Source organism: Zalophus californianus, chromosome 14 (genome assembly GCF_009762305.2).
Source record: "Zalophus californianus isolate mZalCal1 chromosome 14, mZalCal1.pri.v2, whole genome shotgun sequence".
NCBI classification, from domain to species: Eukaryota; Metazoa; Chordata; class Mammalia; order Carnivora; family Otariidae; genus Zalophus; species Zalophus californianus.
This window is the reverse complement of record NC_045608.1, coordinates 62,985,197-63,007,583: the sequence shown is the minus strand read 5'-3', so window position 1 is coordinate 63,007,583 and position 22,387 is coordinate 62,985,197.

The window sequence follows — 22,387 nt, the reverse complement described above, 5'->3', positions numbered from 1 at the left end:
CCTCCTTCCTGAAGTTTTCCCAGACCACTTTAGGTCTTGCTGACTGTATTTTCCTTTGAACTTTTCTCAGCTCTTACAGGAATTTTATCCCACAATTTACACTTACATGCTCTCTTACACAAGCTGTTCATATCATGTAACGTCATGTGTTTTAACAGTGCCTTCTCAATATTATGAATTCCTTGAGGACCGTGGCCATTCATCATGCTCACTACAGCTCAAAACTTCAAACCAGATGAATTGACTTTTTAAAAGCATTTAAAAGGCGCTTATTGTATGACTATCATTGTGCAATCAAAACTAACATCCATAAAAAAAACAAAAAAAGCCTCCTGGAAGTGATAGATTGTTGATGGCATAGACTGTGGTGATGCTTTTATAGAAGTATATTTACGTCCAGGGCACCTGGGTGGCCTAGTTGGCTAAGTGTCGGATTCTTAGTTTCAGCTCAGGTTGTGATCTCAGGGTTGTGAGATGGAGCCCTGTGTTGGGCTCCGTGCTCAGCGGGGAGCCCACTTAGGACTCGCTCTCTCTCTGCCCCTCCCCCTCTCAAATAAATAACTCTTTAAAAAAAGTATATTTATGTCCAAAGTCATCAAGTTGTAGACATTAAATCAGTAGTTTTGTGTACATCAATCATACCCCAAAGTGGTTTTTAAAAATAATCAAGAACCACAACTTGATTATTTGTAAAAATAACCAAGAACTCTATCCCAGGGCACCTGGGTGGCTCAGTTCTTTAGGTGTGTGCCTTCGACTCAGGTCATGATATCAAAGTCCTGGGATGGAGTCCTGCATTGGGCTCCCTGCTCAGAGGGAAGTCTGCTTCTCCTTCTCCCTCTGCCTCAGCTCGTTCTCTCTGTCAAATAAATAAAATATTTAAAAAAAAAAAAAGAACTGTATCCCAAAACACTAAGGCTAAAAGGTGGGCCAGAAGAGGGACATTGAGCACAGAATGAAGGCAACATGAAGGCTTCAGGTAACAGTGAGAACTCAAGACTCCCCTTCGGTTTAGTTCTGCAGATGAGTCAACATTTTGGCGGTAAACAGTGCAGAATAGAGACCACTGGCAGGGGTATTATTTGTCTATTCCATAAGTTCCAGGATCCGCAGTTTCTTTTTTAAAAAATATTTTTATTTATTTATTTGAGAGAGTGAGCGAGAACAAGTTGGGGGGAGAGGGAGAAGCAGATTCCCTGCTGAGCAGAGTAGCCAGATGCAGGGCTCGATTCCAGGATCCTGAGATCATGACCTGAGCTGAAGGCAGATGCTTAACTGACTGAGCCACCCAGGTGTCCCTAGATATATTCTTAACTAAAGATATACATACACACATGTATATGTTACCTATGTAGGTAATTGTAATTGATGAGTACTATATAGTTACGGCACTAACTAGAATTCTTCCTCAAAATGGACCAAAAAAAACCTTCATCCACCTATCCAAATTGACGACCCCTCTCTATTTTCTTTTGTCACATAATTCCATGTCATCATTACTTCTCCTGCTCCCAGATCATTCCATGTCCCACTGTGATTCACAGGCCTGACCATTTTCTTCTATCAGATCTGAAAACCAGTAACAGGTCTCAGTTCTGCCTCCTTTTTCTTCTCTGCCCTTCCCCTACCACCCCTTTCCTTCCTCCTCTTCCTTCTTATTCTGGCAATAGCTTCTTTTCTTTGCTGTAGCTATTGCATGAACAATATCAGAAATCCTCATTTGGGCAGAAGGAAGTAATTTTCAAGAGAAGTGACACATCATAAAATATCCATTATTCTTCAAAAACCATTATTTTCTATCTCAAACTACCACACTTGTTTTTGCTCACATGTGTGGGCATAGCTCTATACATTGTAAATGATGGTTGTTTTGTCCCATCTATGCAGCTAAAGTGATCCACATAATGCATACAATACTTTATCCATTTTGCACATTTTGAGACATGAAGATCTGAATGTAGAAGAAAGTCATTCTTTTTGCCTTCCTTTTTTTTTTTTTTTTCTTTGGTTCCACATTTTATATTCCGGCCAACAGTGCAACTGCTCTAATCGCTCCAGCTTTGGAGTGATACAATGCATTAAAGTGGTTTTTATGATTGATTAAATGCTCCAGCTCTGCTACTACATTTAATCAATGGCAACAACCCAACACAGCTTCATTGGCTACAAGGCATTACAGATTAAGTTTCACACATTTTAGCTATTTCAGAGCAAATTGCAATTTTTGTAATCACAATATTTTTTGAGCTTCAGAGTGACAATTGTTTCTAGGAAAATAGCATGTTCACTTTATTATTAATTACAATGTTCAACATTATGGTAAGGTGTATTTTACTGCCTTACCTTTGCAAAAGCTATAATAATGTGGATTCCACATTTATTTCTACAGTTTGGGGAAGGACTCAGAGTAAATGGTCTTAAAGTCTGACAGTTCAGCCATCAGACACCAAATTTTCAAGACTTGGAGAGTTTACATGCAAAAATTTTCATGTGCTTGAATCTTCTACATTAGGCAAATCTCCCTTGGTTCTGCTGATGCAAGAGATACTTGTTCTGTCTTATGTATTTTTCTAGAAGGAAGAAAAGAACACACTTCCCCCTTCCAGGACTCATATTTCCTAAGCAACTGGCCCAGATATGTCACATGCTGATTACGATAACAGACTGTAGACTTTTGGCCACAACTACTAAGACACCTATGGATCAGTGTTTACTGCCTTCTGAAGAGATAGCTCAATGTTCTGTTTCTCCTGAAAGCAGGGACTCTGTCATATCATCAAATGTCCTTCACGAGAAGTACAATTTCTTGCTCATAGTAAATATTTAATATGTATTTGCAGAATGTGACCTTTATGGCCTAAAATCCAACAACATCCTGAAAACTTCAAAAGACCATTGAAGACCAAAAAATAATTAAGACATCTCTTTTGCTTATAAAACTAGAAGGTATTCCTGGGGCACCTGGGTGGCTCAATCTGCTTGAGATTCTCTCACTCCCTCTCCCTCTCCCCTTCCCCCTGCTTTCTTTGTCTAAAATAAAAAATAAATCTTAAAAAAAAAAAACTAGAAGGTATTCCTACGTGAGCTCTTGTACTGTGTTGATTGCCACTCTTGTTTTAAGGGACGTTTCCAGGAGAGGCTACTAACAATGAATAACAGAGAAGCCCCAAACACTGAATAACATACTTGTGAATACACCAAAAATGGCAAGACTCTTCAGTTTGAAAACCAGAGCTAAAGAGTTGTAACCCATGATCATGAAAAATAACTGATCAGCACTTTCCAAAAACGTGAAGACAGTGAAAGATAAAAAAAGGACTAAGGACGTATTACAGATTGGAAGAAACTAAGGAGAAATTGTAACTAAATGCAATGTGGGATTTGGGGTAAGATCCTGAAAGAGAAAAAGAGCTATTAGTTAAAAAAAAAAAGTGATGGAATTCAAAAAGGTCTGTAGTTTTTATTTTTTTAAAGATTTTATTTGAGAGACACAGAGAGAATGAGCAGGGGGTGGGCAGAGGGAGAGGGAGAAGGGGAGGGAGGGAGGGAGGGAGGGAGGGAGGGGGAGAGAGAGAGAGAGAGAGAGAGAGAGAGAGAGAGAGAGAGAGAGAGAGAGAGAGAGAGAGGGAGAGAAGCAAACTCCCCACTGAGCAGGAAGCCTGACACAGGGCTCGATCCCAGGACCCTGGGATCATTACCTGAACCGAAGGCAGATGCCCAACCGACTGAGCCACCCAGGCACCCTATGGTCTGTAGTTTATTAATAGTATTGTATCAAAGTTAATTTCCTGTTTTGGTTTTTGTTTTTTTTTTAATATTTTATTTATTTGACAGAGAGAGAGAGTGAGAGAGAGAGCGCATAAGCAGGGGGAGTGGCAGGCAGAAGAAGAAGCATGCTTCCCCACAGAGCTGGGGAGTCCGATGTGGGACTCGATCCCAGAATCCCAAGATCATGACCTAAGCCAAAGGTAGTCACTTAACCAAATGAGCCACCCAGGTGCCCAATTTCCTGTTTTTGCTAATTGGACTACAGTTATGTAAAATGTTAACGTTAGGGAAAAGTGGGTAAGGAGTTTGAGAGCTCTACTATTTTTGTTAACTCTTCTGTCAATCTAAATAAAGGTAATCCAAAATAAAGGTAGAATAACAAGTAAAGATGGGTAGTGAATGCAGTTCCTGGTCATCAATTCCTGTAGGACTAGATTATCAGAATGCTCTTAGATGCAAGCAAATCCAACTTAAATTATCCTAAAGAGGAGTTTTATTCACTTTGCAGAAGTTCACAGGTAGGTGGCCTTCTGGCTTGCTCCAATGGGGATGTCTGCTTTATTTCTGTTCTTCTTTCCTCCTCTCACTATGGATGCTCTTCAGGCTGGATTTTTTCATGACCTTATGATGGGGGCCAGCAGTCACTGAAGCCAACCTTCTTCATGTGCTTTCTGAGAAAGGAGGAGAAACAGACTCTTCCTTCCTCATAAGAGCAATAATCTTTGCAAAGGCCCCCAACCATTTTCTCCTTGAGTCTCACGTACATTCCCACGCCAATGACTGACAAGAGATCAGTCACCATGAGCAGTTTAATTGGAGCTCATCTTTGAAACTGAGGTTAGATTTTGCTTTTCTTGAACAGCAAAACTGCACAAAGAAGAGACAGAACCCTGAGGAAAATTAGATCTTTGTCAGGGAGAAGGAAATGGATGTTTGTTATATTGAAAATAAATGTTCTTAAAATTTGAAAGATCACTGTTGAGTATATAAGATAATATACTACTACTCTGCAGGTAGAGAGTACATAGGTAGAGAATAGGAACCGAACAGTTGGAACAAGGAAATTCTGTAGTTCAAATGTGTTTCCAGCTGAGAACTAGGTAACTTTGGGTCCATCTACAATTTACAGATCCTGTATCTCGTTTCTTTACGGATCTGCACTCACCCAGTGCAAAGCTCCTCCACCTCTAATAACCAGCCTCTTCTAAAATACCTTACATATGCATCTGCTGGCCTCAGGTGTACTTGTCAGGAAGCTATATTTTATGTTGCTTCCATTGTGTCTTCTGGATCATCAGTAATACAACAAATGCGCTCCTTTTACCTGTAGCAGGCTCTCCAAATCTAGAAAATGACTTCCACATGTCTCCTATTCATCACACTGAATGAGGTGGTTTTTCGGCATCTCATATGCCTCGTCACCCCCTGGACCACCATGTTCTCTCTCACACTGGCACCCCCTGCATGTTCAAGCTCAGTAAAAGCAGCACAGTTGGACTACAGTTTGCAGGAGATCAGAACACTATATTAATTAATGCAGCCTCACATTATGTACTTAATGTGTTAACATTATTTCATATTAAGTTCCTTGGGGGGGTGTGGAGGAATGAGTTCCCAGATAATAAACTGCCTAAATATGCTGAATAATGATACAAATGTCACTTCCATTCTTCCTCCTACCAACTCCTGCTTAGTGGCCTCCTGAGGGTAATAATAATAAAAGCAAAGTTAAGGAGAAAGTTGGGGGAGAACTTAGCAGGTGTTTAGCCTATTTGAGCCAAGGGAGAAGTTCTCCTATTGAGGCCCCAAACAGCCTTCAAACTGCAATAAAATAAACCTTGTTATTGTAGCTGAAGGAATCGGCCTGAGTTATTGCCCTGCAGGCATTAGGAATTAGAATATGCATCAATCTATTCTGTGGCCTTGAGAGCAGTTCTAACTCAATCTGTGAGAGCAGAGGTGAGAGGGAGAGACAGGAAAATCATTATATCCAGCAAATCCCCATCTCTCACCCCGCACACTAAGGTGTCCTTCACACAAACATGGCTTCCGGACAGAACTGCTTCAACCAGAGAACAAATTGCTCGGTCTCACAAAGCCAAAACATCTGTTCCTATGTAGAATTCCTCCTCTTTCCCCCAAAACAGAGTTTTAGCGATGGTCTGGTCTACTTTACCTGGGTTGACCAGACAGCCTGATAGTCTGAGACAGTCCCAGTTGATACCAGTTGTTCTGGTGTTAATATTAATAGAGACCCCTTTTATCCTCAAAAGTCTGGACTTGAACAATACGTTATATGGTTATTTGCTAACAGCATATATCAATTTTAAATCAGGATATTAGAAGTCCCAAATGAAGGTCTTACTACCCAATAAAGGCCCTTACAAAGTAGAGGTTAATTGTAACATAATCCCTGTTAGGCAGATGAGAGAGTGACATCCAATGCTCTACAATTTGGTCACTGTAGAATTCAGGTCTAAGAACTCAAGTCACCTGAGTCTTAAATTTTTTGGCTAGAAAATGTTGTTGGAGGCCATTTGTGCTACCCCTCTCCCTTCCTGAAGCCAAACTCAAGAGGAGACAAAGGCAGCAAAGGAGACCTTGGTTTTTTTCCTCTATACACAATGTTTTTCCGAGTTCTTCCTTCTTTAGGATCTATGAGATATGATTTAAAGAAACATTAAGTATTTTTTTATCCTGATTTATAAGGCGTTTTTTTTTAAAGTAACACATCTTACTAAAGAACACTTGGCAGGTACAGAAAACAGAGAAAAATGTTGAATCTCAGAACAGGCGGGTAGAGATCTATGAAGAAAAAAAGTTAAAATTTTGTTTGTTTAGAATCATACTTTTACTCTGTTCACTCTTCCTAGAATATCCTTTCTGCTTTTCTCCATTAGTTGACATCTTCACATGTTCTTAAAGCCCTTCTGAAATGTTTCCTCAGAGCCCTGGTCCACAGTCAACCCTCTCCCTCTACTGGGTCTCAATCACTTATTTTATACCTCGTATAGACTCCTTTCTAGCTTTCTATTACTTGTTGCAAACCTTCAACTGGACTCACACTTCTCCAAGAAATGTGGTCCTGTCTTACACCTCTTTGTATCCTTGGGATTAGGCTACATGGTCCGTGTTGAAGGGCTATCTTTCTAATTGTAGTTTATGACGATGACCACCAACATGATGATGTTTCCAACTGATTGTTGAGTCTTTGCACATATACTGCCTTCACTGTGTTTGATTATTAGCCTTTATCACATATCTTAAAGGACTTTTAATCCTGTAAATAATACCTGTGTCCCCTCATAGAAAATTACATTCAGGCCTAGAGCGTCTCAGATATAGAAAGATGTTGACAAATTGCTGCAAATTCAGTGGAGAGTTGCTGGATTAAGGAGATGCAGGACTTGATTTATGAGCAAACATTAAAAGAACTAAATATGTATAGCTGAGCTCCACAGCGATTCAGAGTGGGCCTGGGGGATCTGACAACTGTGTAATAGTAGCCAGAGGATGAAAACAGCATTGCAAGAAGAACCACTTAAATTAGGGAAAGGGCCTTTAGTGACACTCACCAGGGATTTTAATTACTGGGGAATAAATGTCCTGATATATGAATTCAGTGATTCTCAAACTTTCATGTGCACACAAATCCCTAGGGATCTTGTTAAAATGCAGATTCTGATCCAGTGAGTCAGAGACTCTGCATTTCTGGTAAGCTTCTAAGTGGTCCAGAGACTAAAGGCACTCAGGCAAGCCTCTTTTCTTTTAGAATTGTACAGTTCTTTTTAATTACAGTGTAGAGTAATAAGGGATATGGGTTGTTGAGCCTAAATAAAGTACCATTTATTAAAGAACCCACAGAGAGGGAGTGGGACACAAACTGGACAAGCAGGGCAGGGAGAGGGGTCCTTCTCCCCTGGTGTTCATCTGCCCCTTCCGGCATCCATACAGGGCCTGCCTACTGTGATTAACTACCCAGGCCCATTGCCTCCCCCTTATTTATCTTTCCACTTGTACCAGATGACGGCATACGAAGCATAGCTACTGCCAAGTTATGATTGGAGGCTACCAGAAAGTTCCTTTTTGCTTCCAAAATAACTTCCCCACCTTTTGATTCATGCCTGGAATTCTACAGCTGGCGCTTCATTCCTTTAGCTTAAAACTCCCGTTGCCTTTAAAATGGAAACCCCATCCGTTATTTGTACCTTTGTGTGCACTGCTTTTAATTCTTTCCTGGTAAATTTGAGTATGGGACAGTAAGACATCCTAAGGGCCCTAGGTACTGGGGGAGTAGACAAGGATGAAGTATGTGAGGACCACCCACCCATTTCACATCCAAAGATGAGAAGCCACTTTGCCAAGGTCACCTACATCCTTGCTGCTTAAATCCAGATGTCCAGATTTGCAGGCCAGTATTCTTTTCCAATGCACCAAGTCTTCTTCTCTCCTCTCCTAGAAATCTGCAATATTCCAATCTTCATTGGTTTCAGGCTATAAGCATAACTGAGGGGCTTCCCCCAGTCCTTGGAACAAGTCACTGATGGACAGTTTTTCTCACTCAATTATGCTTAATCAGATAACTTAAAGATAATGTTTCCCTCATCAGATATAACCCCTAAATAGGTGAGCTTCAATTTATTATAACCAAAGCAATTAGGATGGAAAGTGGGAAGGTGAGCCCAGCTGCTTCCCATCAAACAGCTCAAGGAGACTTTGAGTAACTCACTAATTACTGAAGGACACACCATCTCATCTCTATATATATGATCAGTCCCAAGAGCACAGTGAGGACACAACATCCCCATCCCATCCCATCCTCTCATGCTCTCCATGTTTCTTTCCATTTGATACCCTGGATTAATACATTCCCCATTGTCCTAAGTTTTCACACATCACCCAAGTCTTAACGTGCATCTTCCAATTTGATCATAATAACCTCTAAGTATTATTATTTTTTCCCATTTTTAGGCTGAAGAAATTGTTTCACAAAAACAAGTTAATGCCATACTCAATGTTGCAATCTGAAGTTTGGACTCTGGCCTTTGGATTTAAAAGCTTGTTATTTTCTCACCAACATACCACTCCCACAAACCAGTTCTTTCAGTCCTGGGATAAGTTCAGAACTTGCTGCTTTTCCCTAATAAAGTAGACTTCACTGAGTCATGATAAGATATGGATTTTGTGTATTCTTGTTTGATTTTATAATATTCATCTGTTTTTCTAAGCTGTCTCCCACCTTCAGTACAGTCATTAGCAAATGACGATAAAGCTTCAAGTAACTGGAATTGAAATAATCAGAGCTAACAAACAGTATTTTCTTCAATTCAGTGGGTTAAGAGCAATTTTACTTCAAAAATCCAGTGCAAATCCTCAAATCATTATGAATTCAGTGTGAACTCTTCGTTTTCTGTCTCTATCTTTAGTAGAGAACACTGAGAATTCATAGCCATTAAGATGTCACCAAAGCTCTAAGATCCCTCGTCTGCAGAGACAAAGTCAATCATGTTCAGTATGCTCTCCTTACTGAGACATAAAACAAATGTGGACACAAAGACAATGCTCAACAAGAAAGTCTGACAAAAATGTGTTAATCTGGTTCAGATTCTTCATTTCCCAAGAGCTGTAAATGATGATATTACCACTACCTATAAGGTCCTGCTTAACTGAATCTTTACTGCCATTCCTATTTTCTTTTCCTAACTTGGCTACTAGAACTGAAAATACCAAAGTAGTCCCACCTCCTTTCTTTGGGATGAGCTTTTGGATCAGTGACACAAAGCCTAACCATCACTTAAGGACCATCTCCTAGTCTACTCAGAGCTATATAGATAACATCAACCTAACTCTTTCTAGTGATCTCAAATTGGTATCAATGTTTAGGTACTGGCATGGAGTAGCACTTTTTTTTTTTTTTTTTTTACTCTATGTGCTTTTTCTATTTTTTTTTTTAATATATGACCTTTTAAAAAGATTTTTATTTGAGAGAGAGAGAGAGAGAGAAAGAGATTGAGCACAAGCAGGGGGAGCGGCCGGCAGAGGTAGAGGGAGCAGGGAGCCTGATGTGGGACTCGATCCCAGAACCCTGGGATCATAACCTGAGCTGAAGGCAGACACTTAACTGACTGAGCCACCCAGCCACCCCTATATATGACCTTTTAATTAAAAGAAGTGAGCAGTGATAATGTTTATGTTTATTATACATTTTAATTGTCCTACCTTATTTTTGAGGTATATCTGAATAACTAAAAGCTTCTAGTGCCTAGGAAAAGGGATAAAAATAAGTATAGGCAGAGCACAGGTCCAAACAAACATATACTGGAGTACACTGGAAAAAGTGACATCAAAAAGGGTGGCCAGGACTAGATATGAAAAGCAAGGTGCTGTATCTGATAATGAAAATGATAGAGTCAGAGACTAAGTGAAAATCTAAAACTAAAGGTTACCCCCCAAAATCCATGACATACACAAATGGCTACAATGAAAATGACTGTCTCTACCAAATGTCAGCAAAGCTTGAAGTAACAAACTCTCATATATTGTCTACAATAATGTAACAGGGTATAACTAAGTTGGAAGACTATGTCAGTATCTACTAAACATTAACATACTCTTTGACATAGAAATCCCACTCCTAGTTATATACCCAAGAGAAATGAATTCATCTGGCCACGAAAAGATATACACAACACTCATAACAGCTTTATTTAAAATAACCAAAACCAGGAAGTAATCCAAATGTCAACAAGAAAATGGACATATAAATGGTAGTATTTTCATACAATGGAATTTTATATAGTAAAAAAAACAGATACATTCAATAACATAGATGACCTTTATGCACAGTATGTTGAAAGAAAGAATCTAGACACATAAGATGTATAACGTATGATAGCATTATATGAAAGAAGTCAGGGCAGTTGATCGGGGGCAGGGGTGGGGCGGGGTGAGAAGGTTACCAATGGGAAAGGAGCATGCAAAAGTCTTCTGGGTACTAGAAACGTGCCTCAACTTCTAATTACCCAGGTGTATATATGTAAAAATTCATTGAGTTTTACCCATAATATTCATGTACTTTATGTACTTTACTATGCACACCACACACTGTTATGACACAATTTTCAACAACCATCTGAAGGTGACAGTAATTCTAAACACAGGAACTGAGTAGAATCCACATTCCCTTCCCGTTTTTGCTTTGGGGCTTCCTTTGGAGGCCCAAGTCCCAACTTAGAGTAATTCCAACGCTCTTAAAGACAAAGACCCTGGTCAGCATGCCTGACAACAAATCTCTCAACACACTCCTAATCTTCAATTGCCTTCATCAGATGGCATTTGGCTAATGAGTCAGGTTTTTCCACAGAACATAAGTGCATATCAGATAAATGCCCCCTGGCCAATGAGTAAGGCTGCAGTAATTGTATTTCTTACGGGTATTATGCATATGTATAACTTTTATCACCAATGCAAATTTTTCTTTACTCACTGCATCTCCATTTCCCTATTTTAAAACTGTAAAATTTGGTAATTTGCCATGGGAATTCAGGATACTTGTGAAAATGAATAATGTTCCACTATATTTTAATCACCTTTTATATGGGTTTTTATTTCTCATCTGTGGATTGCTAGTCTATTAAAAATTAGTCTAGAAGAAAATTAAAAATCCTTAGAAAGAGAAAGTACCAGAATAAGATTTTTTCTTAAAAAAAAAAAAGACATTTTTAGTACAAACCTCCTACCCTCTCTCCTATCATTTTTAAGGTAAAACTGAACAGACAGCAATCATTTGGCATAATCTCTGGGCAAGGTACCAGACTGAACAAGGAAGTAGAATGAACAAATGAGTCTTAAAGGATAAATATAGCCTGATAACTATTTTATCACAGGAAAAATCACCTGGAGAGATCACAATGATTTTTGGACACTGATGTTGCTTAGAATACTGTCCCCTCAATTGATATTATTAATAATGTAACTATTATACTATTAACATTTAATATATATTAGTAACTAATATACTATATTAATATGATCTTATCAATACTATAATTTGATATACTATTATATTATATTAATGTAATACCATTATATTAATTACACTATTAACTGTTAGTGATTCAAAAACTAGGATCTTTCTAACAATTATTCTGAGAATCAAACATCAATGACAGCCAAAGTAGTATCTTCAGCTATGTTTCAAAAAAGATACACAAGTTATTTCCATCATAAACTTCATTCTAGAACCACTGTTTCCTCAAAGATCTGTCACTTACAATACCAATCTTTTTCAAGTCCAAAGCCTGCTTAAGCCCAAATTACTGTTGCCTTATTATTCAAGACACGCAACATCACATTCACTGCATTTATTGATATAAACATTTCATTGGGGGGGGCACCTGGGTAGCTCAGTTGGTTAAGCGTCCAACTCTTAATTTTGACTCAGGTCATGATCTCAGGGTCATGGAATTGAGCTCTGCGATGCGCTCTGTGCTCGGCAGGAAGTCTGCTTGGATTCTCTCTCCCTCTACCCACCGCCCCCCAACGTCCCCTCCACCCTGTGTTCTCTCTCTTAAATAAATCTTTTTAAAAAATATTAATTTATATTTCTACAACTACTCATAACCACTATATGATCATTTCCAGACAATTACAAAAACATGAAAAGAGACTAAACCGGAGTATCACCAATGCAAAAGTATTGAAATCAACCCATGCCTCCATGTCAAGAGTACATATTTTATTCACCAAACTTATATCGAACTCTTACTAGGTGCCAGGCCCTGTCCTGGTTTTTAGGGATGTAATGGTAATAACGTAGTTTGCAGGCAAGAGAAGAAGAGAGACTTCAATCAAAGTATCACAGTATGAAGGGCACAATTACAAACAGAGATAAAGAAATAGGGCCTGATGAGAGACTGCTCTAGACTGAAGTCTCAAAAACTGACAGTTGAGCACAGATCTGAGGATGGAGACAGGCCAGAGGCTTGGGACTGAAGGCATTTTAGATAGAGGGGTGGGCATAGGCAAGCCCTAAACCAGGAGGAATAGGGACTTTTTTAGGGAACTAAAAGACAAAGGATCCTGGAGCACAGATAGCAAGGAAGAGAGCAAAGTAAGAAGTGGCTAGAGAGACTTCAAGAAGTAGGTTAAGGATATTTCAGTTTCTATTGCAAAGGCACACCACAGAGAAGTCTTAAAAGCACGTGGCTGGGGCGCCTGGGTGGCTCTGTCGGTTGAGTGTCCTACTCTTGATTTTGGTTCGGGTCATGATCCCAGGGTCCTGAGACTGAGCCCCATGTTAGGCTCTGCACTCAGCGGGGAGTCTGCTACTCTCCCTTGCTCTCTCCACCCCTCCACCCCTCTCTTTCTCAAATACTCTTTAAAAAAAAAAAAAAAGCACATGGTTTACAAGATCATGGCAACATTAAAATGAATGAATGAATGAATGAACCCCAACCAACCACCCACTCATGCTACAGTATGGAAGACAAATTGAAGTCAGGTCAATACAAGGACATTATCAGTGTGCTATCAGAGTCCAGAAGACAAACGAGAATGTTTTGGTGACACTGTTATCACAGTGGTTTTAAGCCCAAACCCTACAATCCTAATGCCCAAATACAGGTTTTAAATGCATTGTCCACTAGGAAGAACAAGAGCTCTTTACAGACTGGTGGATTCCAGGGCTGAGGCTGGGAAAAGGGATTATAACTCCTTAAATAAGGATCTATAAATCCAATTTTATTACTAAGGAAGGAAAGGAAAAGGGAAAGGAAAGAGAAAGAAGTTTCTTCCTTATAGACTGACTAGCTAAAAAATGTAGAAAGAATGTTGGAATTAGAAAATTAACATTTTGTAATCACTTTAATAATAATTGTTTCAGGCAAGAATCATCAGTGAAGGCTAGACATTTCACCTAGTAGGGTGAAATTTGATGAGTACCTGGACTTTTTATAGCCTCAAAATATCTTCTGACAAGGTACTTACTGATTATAAACTAAAAGATAGTAACTTTACAGTGGAATCACCTAGAAGACACCATCTTGAGTGATAAAAGTTAATATTAGCAGTCATGGGACAGATCCAGATCATGTGCCTCCTGCTCTAATGCACTAAGAACACAAGCTTACTTCTGCAGTATTCCTGCCCAAAATGCATAACCTGAATCCAAGTATGAGGGAACATCAAACAAACCCAAATTGGAGGGCAATCTACAAAAAAACTGACCTGTATTTTTTTAAATTTTTTTGTATTATTTTTTCAAAATACAAAATGTTACTTCATGATATTTAAAAGTTATTTTCATGAAATAAAAAGACTGTAGAACTGATTCAAATTAAAGGAGACTAAAGAAACAAGTGAAATGGGATACATAATCCAGGATTTTCATTGACTATAAAGGACATTATTGGTTCAAAAAAATTCTAAGGTTTATAGATAATATTACTGTAACAATGTTAATATCCTGATCTTAATGAATGTACTAGGGGTATGGAAGCAAATTCCTTATTTCTACAAAACACACTGTGGCATTTCAGAGTAAAAAGACCACATGTCTACAACACAGAGAGGAAACAAAAATGATAAACCAAATATGCCAACATGTTCTCAGTTGGGAAATCTGTGTGAAGGGTATACGGGACTTTTTTTTTCCCCCTCCAATTTTTCTGTAAGTCCAAAACAAGGTGAAAATAAAAAGGTAACAGAAAAAAAAAAAAATAGTAACAGAAGGCAGGAAAAAAAAAAAAGTGTGGGTTTGACTCCTGGCTTTCCCACATATTAGCTGTATGATCTTGAGCAAGTTACTTAACCTGTCAAAAGCTTCACTTTTATCATCTATAACATGTGGGCAGTTTCCCTTCTAGGGTTTTTATGAGAACTAAATTTTACATGTAAAATGCTCAATCCAATTTATTATTAGGGTTGAGGCAATGGAGAGAAAAGTGGATAGACTCAAAATTCATCAAGGTGAGAGGAGGAGAGTGTGCATACTAGACTGGGCCCTACTTTGTGTTACTACAGACCACCAACTGCTGTCATTAGAGTTTAGCAGAGGCAACCCTCTGCCAGTGTTTCAAGATTCAAACTAACATGCGCATCCTTACCCTAATCCTTACCCCTCCCCCCCTCCCCCACAGGGCTTCTTCAAAAACTCCATGGTCCTCACCTCCCACCTAGCTGAGATCGGCTAGGCGATGAGAGAGAAGCATCTGGAGCAATAAAACTAAAAAAACTAAAACAAGCACACCGTAATAAAGAGATGACATTGTAAACAGTAACACATTGGTGTTAGGCATTTTTGGAGACACCCAGAATTTACCAAAATATTTCAGATGTGTCCCTAACTGGCTCAGAGCACAGAGGAACTGTTACCTTCCCAGATATGAGCGCTCTATTTGTATTTATGGAACCCACATTGCTGTGGGCAAAGGCTCAGTTTGGATGTCACTGAAATCCACCCCCCAGAACTGTTTCTAATTCAAACCATTCTCTTACTACGGAAGTAACTGTTTTGTCTTTAGTTCAAAAGATGCTAAATAGGCTATCCATCCATCAGACCTATGGAGAAGAAAATTTCCCTGAACTCCTGAAATCATACTATATGGAGGCCCCTGCTTCTCCCCCATGCAAAAGGCCAAACCTGTTAAATAACGTCCCATTGTACAGGACAGTTCTTTTTTATCATTCTCTCCCTTGGCCCTTGCAGTAAAGTGTGCAGTCTTATTTATCATGTCACGTTTCAAGGAAGAAATCAGAAATCTATCAGCTTTCAAGGCCTGAGTGATGGGGACAGGAACAAAAAAACACCTCAAATTGGGGCTGGATAGGAGCAAAGTTGACAACAGCTCCTGAGAGGCTATTTGCTTTATTTATTTATCACCTGTCAGGGAAGGAAGGAAAAGGGAACCAAATCACCTATAGGACTTAGCAAAGCCTCCATAACATTCCCTTATTTAGAGAACATTCATGAGGGATACAGAGAGTATGTGTCTAAGAACAGTGTCTGCTTTCAGTAAGATGACCATGTATATTATCATTTAAATAGAGTAAAAGGAGATCCATTAATAATTATCCTGGCACAGCAGACATCCATCAGGACTGCCCCAGGCAAAGCAAGGTCTACGGTGACCATAGTGATGAAGAGGCTAGGTAGAACTTTAATTTTGCCAGAAGACTGACAGATTGGGTTCCAAACGCTTTGTGTTAGAATATTAGAATAAGCAAAACAGAGGCCTTCAGAGCTCAAATAGCTTCATCTTTCCATTTGGTCAATGAAGCTAAAAAGGGGAAAAAACTTTATTAACAACTGTAGAACTTTGCAAAATCGCAAAGATCAAAGTCTTTCTGGTTTTGTTAGTTCAGCTAAGAGCCTGGGATCTGAGTTTCCCAATTTCTGCATCTGATAAGGGAAGCCAGTCCGTACCTAGAAAGCTGTGGTACTCTCTGGGGCCTATTACTTTTATCTGAAAAAAATACACTCACGTATCATATCCTGAGCTTACTACTCACCCTCATTCTTCAGATCGCAATGCCTGAGTAGAAACTGAACTTACCTAAATGAAGACCTACATAGAGAGCCAACAGATCATTTCATCCATAGGTACTCATAAAATAACATGTCGCACCTTTTTTCCCAAATTTATACAGAACAAACATAACTGGGCTTATAATCCAGATATATCCAACTAACAGTAGCCTCTGCTTTGTATTAGCCAGATATAAAAATCAGGACTCATATACACATGACTGCAAGCTTGCCTGTGCATGAAGCAAAGCATACAGATGAACGCCAACACACAACATTGAGGGAAGCAAGTATACCAGGACCTATATAGAAGAGACCACATGCAGGTAAGTGAGAGGTTCTCTGGGGAGATGCATGTGTTGGGTATAAAGGAGAGCAGTGGAGGAGGGATGAATATAACCCCTCAAGACCACCACTCTGAAGGATTACAAAAAAGCATGGTGCTCCATCTTCTGCCTTCTGACCAGCCAGGATCTTTCTTTCTCTGTGGAAATTTAGATTTATTTCGTCTGTGATTTCCTGTTGCCAAAATCTCTGTGCTCATACCCAATCTCTAATAAACCTCTGCGTCTGCCATTCTGTATCCATGTTTCCATTCTGCTGGAAAGGAATTAGGGAATTAACTAAAAACACAGGATGCTGAGAGGGAGTGTGGGCCAAGGTGATGCTCTCTCCCATTCTGGGTCTTGGGTACTACTTAATCTCTTACCTGTGGCCCCTAATCTGTCCTGGAATTAGCCCCTCTCTTACCTCTGGGTTCTAGATTTTCTCTCCGCACCCTCCCAGACTGGAAAGAGGGAAGGAGTTGGTAGAAAGGAGTTAGAGTCAAGGAGGCAATAAGGACAGATGGAAGCAGGAAAGAGGAAATAACTGAGAAAAGTAGAGGTAAATGTACAAATTTATAAAAAGGAAAAGTCCAAAGTACACATTCCTGAGTTGGACATCCACCCTTAGTAAATTTTAGAACAAATGATTTCCAAATGGTTTTGTGAATAAAAAGAAAAAGAAACTCTCAGAGAATCTTCCCAATTTTACTACAGATGCTACCAACATTTTCCATCTGCCATTTCAGCAACTCCATCAAGGTTGTTGTCAACTGTGGTATGGTGCAGAGTAAGCATCATTCTCTAATACAATCTGATCAGTGATTCCAAGCCAGGCCACTTTGCTGCAGGCAAGGACAAAATACACTATAATCTCCTCAGCATCACACAGCAAGCAATGCATTCCTTTAGCCAGTATTATTTATGCTACTTTATACAAACCTACTGGCCCTTTTTTGAACTCCTTGGGCCACTAAAGTTTCAAATTCTGATGATTTTAGAAAGACAATACTGTGCATACATAATATACTGTTTGATTTGGGGCAATAACTCAGTCAAACATTAATTTTTCAGCAACAAAATATACACACGTTCACATTGAAAAGTATAAAAACTACTGTTTCATTCAAGTTCAAATCAGGTTAGGCTGTTAAAGGAGGCTCATCAAACCCAAGACTTAGAAAAACTTTTGGTTTTGGGAAGTTTTTAGACTTTGGCACCACAGATAAGAGATTGTGAAGCTATATTTATTCTTAATACTCTGAAATGGATGATGAACAAAGGGAGAATATTGTTATTACAATTTTTTAAGGGAAATTGCCCACTTTTAGGTATCCCTTTCTTTGGTGTTCCTATCACTATTCTTGGTTGATGACAAAAATACATTTAAAATTTCAATACAATTATTTACAAAGCCTGGTTTATCCGGAGACAGAAAGGCAGAGTATAAACAGCACATACTGGGGCTACTTGGGTGCAGTCCTTGTCTAACACACAGTAGACACCATAGAAGGGTTAGGCATTGTCATTATTCAGCTCAGGGTGGTCCTCAGCCTGACATCAAAAATAGTGACCATTAAGATTCAGTCTTACACACGATATTGAATCCCCTGGAATCATGGAGAAACCAAGAAAAGCCTGCTGCTCCCAAGAGCATTTTTCCACCGGCTGTTAGAGACTGACATACTTCCTCACAATAACCCTTGCTCAAATGCATAATCCTTGCAAGAAGCCAAGCTTTAATGGGACTTAAAGTACTAAATCTAAATTTTTCTAAGAGATAAGAAAGAGGGCATGGGTCTTTGGGTCCTTAGGATGTCAAAATCAGAGAGGGAGAAGGGGAAAGTTCACATTCAATTTTCCCCCACTATACAGTCCTGCTGAAGGCCAAAGGCTAAGCATCCAAGCACCTCTGAGCCTCATTTTGCTCAGGAATAAAACTGGCCTCACTGTCCTAGTGATGGCACTGAAACTAAGGTTGGTAAAAGACTTACCCAGTGCAACACAGGAAGAGATTATTTTAATTTTTCTTACACATGCTCATTGCTTTCAGATTTAACTTGTTTATCTTATCCAGTGTCACACAATTAATACATGCAGGAGCTGCAATTCCAACCCAAATTTTCTCATTCTAGGTCCTTTCAGCTGCTGTGACAGAAAGCATCCCCCCACAAAGCTGCCTGAGAATCAGACAGGGAATCCCTCTACTTGAGACTGGACGAAAGAGGGACACAGGAGAAGCCAAGAAAGAGTAGGTCAGTAGGGCCTTTGCAATCAAAAAGACATAGGGTTGTATGGTCACAGACAGAATACTTACCATGGTTTATTTGCCCATAATACTGGAGTAAATAATAACTACCTATTATGAAGACTAGATGAGTTGACCTATGTAAAATTTTAGCAGAGTTTGCAACACGTAGGTGTACCAAATACAGACTCCCCTCCTTCACTTTTCCTTGACTGTCAAAAACAAGAGTCCTATTTCTGCTCTAGCTCACCTATGTTCCTTCCCTACACCCGTCAGAGTTCAGACAACATGGGAGATGACTGCCAAGAAAGAAGGACAAAAACGACATAAAAAGAGAGAGGGGATATGATGGGGCGGAGAGAAGCACAGCCTTTGACAGACAACCAACAGCCAGTGCAATAAAACAAATATGACAGTGCCTCCCTATTCATGGGGGATGCATTCCAAGACCCCCAGTGGAGGCCTCAAACTCAGACAGTATAAAACCCTACATATGCTACATTTTTCAATGCATACATACTTGTATTGAAGTTTAATTTATAAATTAGGGACAGGAAGGAATTAACAAAAACTAATAAAAGAACAATTACAACAATGTACTGTAATAAAAGTTATGTGAATGTGGTCTATGGTTATGGTGCTATGCTCACCCTTCTTGTGATGATTTGAGATGATAAAAAGCCCACATGAGGAGAGGAAGTGAGGTGAATGATGTAGGCACTGTGACATAGTGTTAGGCTACCACTGACCTTCTGACAGTAAGTCAGAAAGAGGATCACCTGCTTCTGGACCATAGTTGATCACAGGTAACTGAAACCATGGAAAGGGAAATGCCAGACAAGTGGAAACCACTCTAACCCCTGCCATTTGAAGAGGGTACTGCTGAGGTTCAAGAGGAAGCAGCCAAGGGCCTTCTGACACTTTGCACCACTAACAAGGTCACTGGCCTTTCAGGACTCCTTACTTATACAACGGCAATGCCAAGATGCACCCCCTCTCTCCCCTTGGCCCTGACTTTGTCAGAAATGTCTGCCCCATTCACAACACACTCTATAGGATCCAGAAAGATACCGTGACACAGAAAGGAGGTTTGGAGCTCAGAGGACACTCTGCTCACGATTGCTAAGCCCTATTCTGTCAAGAAGACACCTCAGGCCCTGACCCCACAACGAAGAGGTGGCCAGCATTGCTGCAGGGGCTACTAGCCAGTGACCCAAAGGCACAGCAGGGAAAATATCAGGGAGGACAATAGTTGGTGGTTGCCAGGTTGGACTCGATTAAAACCAGTGGCTAGGATTCAATCTAGCACTGTGTCATGTACCAGCCTGCCCATGTCCCCCCTTACTGGGGGGCAGGGGTAAGTATCAAAGTGAGGTAACAAGGATTAGTCATTAATTTGAAAATAGCACAGATAAATCGTTACAAATAATTATTAACTGGCCAGTCAGAGACTCTACGGATAGGGCCCAGCCTCTAAAGGTCGGCAATTTATGAACACAAGATGCTACTTTTACACAGGCAGAATAATAAGGATATAGTGAGTAACTACGAAAGGCAAACAGGATAGTGCAGGAAATCAAAAACATAAACCCCCTAAAGGGAGTTTATATACTTTGGGGGATAGCTCAGTGGATAGAAAATGGCAAAAATCATAACAGAATTCATTCTGCCCCATGAATAAGTGTTATATAAAACTGAACTTTAACACTTTAAATATCTACCCATCCAATTTTGTCAGCAATGCTTCAAAGGCATGTGCTTTCCTACCATGTTTAACAGAACCTACTATACCTACCTGACCTCTATGGAGTTATAGCCAGGACCACCCTCATGAGTTATGGGGATGGGCAGGAACCAGCCTCCTCTGTGGGCATATATTCTTTCCCCATCTACCCCCTCCTGGGTGTGCTTCTCCCGGAAGTGCTCTTCCTCTTCCATTCTGTGTACAGTCTCATGAAATACAAGGTTGAACTACAAATCTCACAAATTACTTCTAAGTTACCTGAAACTAGGTAGCTGGTAAGGCCACACACAGTCAGAGAGGCCTTGGGGGAGGGAAAAAGTCCTTAACAAAGAATATCTAAGAACTCAAAGATCTCCCCTCCATATTGCCAAAACACGGTTCTTGGGGATACCCAAACACAAACTCAAGTTGTGTCTGGATAGGTCAGGGCAGAACACCTAACAACAGTGACCTAGACACGTACTAACAGAGGCTGGCCCTGGAGACAAAAATGGGTCTAGGGGAAGAAGGTGGACCTGGATGATATGCAGGGCCAGTGGTCATCTACTCCAGTGACTGTTCTGAGGAACTATCCACACCACCTGCTGCAGACCCTGGTCTTCCCATCTCTCCCTGAATTTTTCTCACTTCAGGATGTCATGATTCAGACTCTAACTTTCCTTCCAGGCCTGCTGTGATGAATGCCTGATCCTTCCATGCCTGTAACATAAATCTTGCCTGTGGCTATGACAAGTTCTGACATTTGGCCACCTGTCGAGGTCAGGTTCTCCCAGAAGCCGACCCATAGCCAAGGGTTTAAATGGAAGTGATTTATTTAGCCAGTGTCCTCAGGAGATGGCAGTAAGGGAGTGGAAGGATCATGATAAGGAAGAGGAAGAAGTCAAGCACATTTCAGTCTCAGCCTGATCCTGTGGGCAGCTCTGGAGTATAAATCACATATCAGAGTTTGTCCCACTGTGAGATCAAGGAACTGGGTGTTAGTACTCCCACAGGAGCCAGCCACTGGCTATGATGGCCCAGGTTTCAGGATTGGGGTGGTGACATGAATGCCCAGACACTTCCTGCTCTTCATAGAAGCAAGGTGTTTCCAATACCCACGGGTAACTCTCTCAAGGTCATAGGTACCAGCTGCTAGCAGCAACCTGAGAGGTGAAGCTGGGAGGTGGGCTCACAGATCTGCTAAAAGGGACTAGACATGATCTGAGCAGACAATAAGAGTCCCCTACATCACTTAAAAGCATCATTCCATGAGCCTTTATCCAGTAAAATCATAGAATTGTAAATTCTATAAATTGTAAATTCTATAAATGGAATTGTAAATTCCATAAAATGGGCCAATTATTGATATATAAATTGTGCCTCAATAAAGGAGAAACAGAGAAAGAGGAGAGCAGGTGGAGACAGTGATGGGCTAGTCTTTGGAGAACATCACCACGAATGGGAAAAGAAGAAACGGATGGTATCTTAAGAAGAAAGTGGGGCTCTAGTGAGAGCATTTTTTAGATGGAAGAAACAATGTGATTTTGTCTGCGATTTTAAATGACACAGTGGAGGGGCGCCTCGGTGGCTCAGTTGGTTATGCATCTGCCTTTGGCTCAAGTCATGATCCTAGGGTCCTGGGATCCAGCCCCACATCAGGCTCCCTGCTCAGCAGGGAGTCTTCTTCTCCCTCTGCCCCACCCCTCACTCATGCTTGCACCCTCTTTATCTCTCTGAAATTTTTTTAAAAAAATAAATGACATGGTAGAGAAGAAAAAATTATGATGCAGAAAGGAAAA